Source organism: Neophocaena asiaeorientalis, unplaced genomic scaffold, assembly GCF_003031525.2.
Source record: "Neophocaena asiaeorientalis asiaeorientalis breed wild unplaced genomic scaffold, Neophocaena_asiaeorientalis_V1.1 scaffold292, whole genome shotgun sequence".
NCBI classification, from domain to species: domain Eukaryota; kingdom Metazoa; phylum Chordata; class Mammalia; order Artiodactyla; family Phocoenidae; genus Neophocaena; species Neophocaena asiaeorientalis.
The window spans coordinates 641,307-642,014 of NW_020173241.1; the positions used below are offsets into that span (position 1 = coordinate 641,307).

The window sequence follows — 708 nt, forward strand, 5'->3', positions numbered from 1 at the left end:
GCTGCTCAGAATCGGTTTATTTTCACAGAAGATTCAAAGGTGTCCTAAGAAACACATCACTGCAGTGAATTTTTAATTTTAATATAAAAACTGAAGGAATGTACAGTTATGGTCGGACTACATTTCACCTTAACATTACATCCTGTTAGGTCCTGTTGTATTGTGGTACATGTGCTGGGCACGTGTGTTATTTCCAATACTGCATTAATGAAATGTATATATTGATTGTATATTGAAATGCTATATTTTGGGTATATTGAGTTATGTAAAACATATTATTAAAATGAACTTCAAGTGTGCCTTTATATATTTTTCAATGTGGCTACTAAATTTTTTTTTTAATTACATAAGTGGCTCACACTATATTTCTCTGAGAGCACACTGGCATACATTTTAAGAATTCAATTCAGAATGTTTGAGATTTTCTCAGCAATAGAAGCAATTTGTTACTTAAAAAAAAAAGAAGTGTAGTGATCATTGTAATGATCATTCTGTCCATAATCATTTCCCCCAGAATTGTTGATAACCTCAATAGAAGCTTCCATAGGAAGTAAACACAAACCAAACACTATGATGAAAATTTCTTCTCATAGAAGAAATTTCTTCTCATTGTTCTAGCCCACTCCTTGAATTTTTTTCCTTTTCTGTAACCAATCAGCATCATTGGTCATAGAGGATTCTGAAAGAGATACTGGAACACCAGAGAAG

The 708-nt window shown here is 32.2% G+C and overlaps 1 non-coding gene across 1 annotated transcript; it reads right to left on the reverse strand.

The window, feature by feature from the left end:
• Positions 1 to 65, reverse strand: LOC112400099 (small nucleolar RNA SNORD58). The gene has a single exon (XR_003003368.1). It is a non-coding gene; the product is annotated as a small nucleolar RNA SNORD58 (small nucleolar RNA).
• Between the last annotated feature and the right edge of the window lie 643 nt (positions 66 to 708).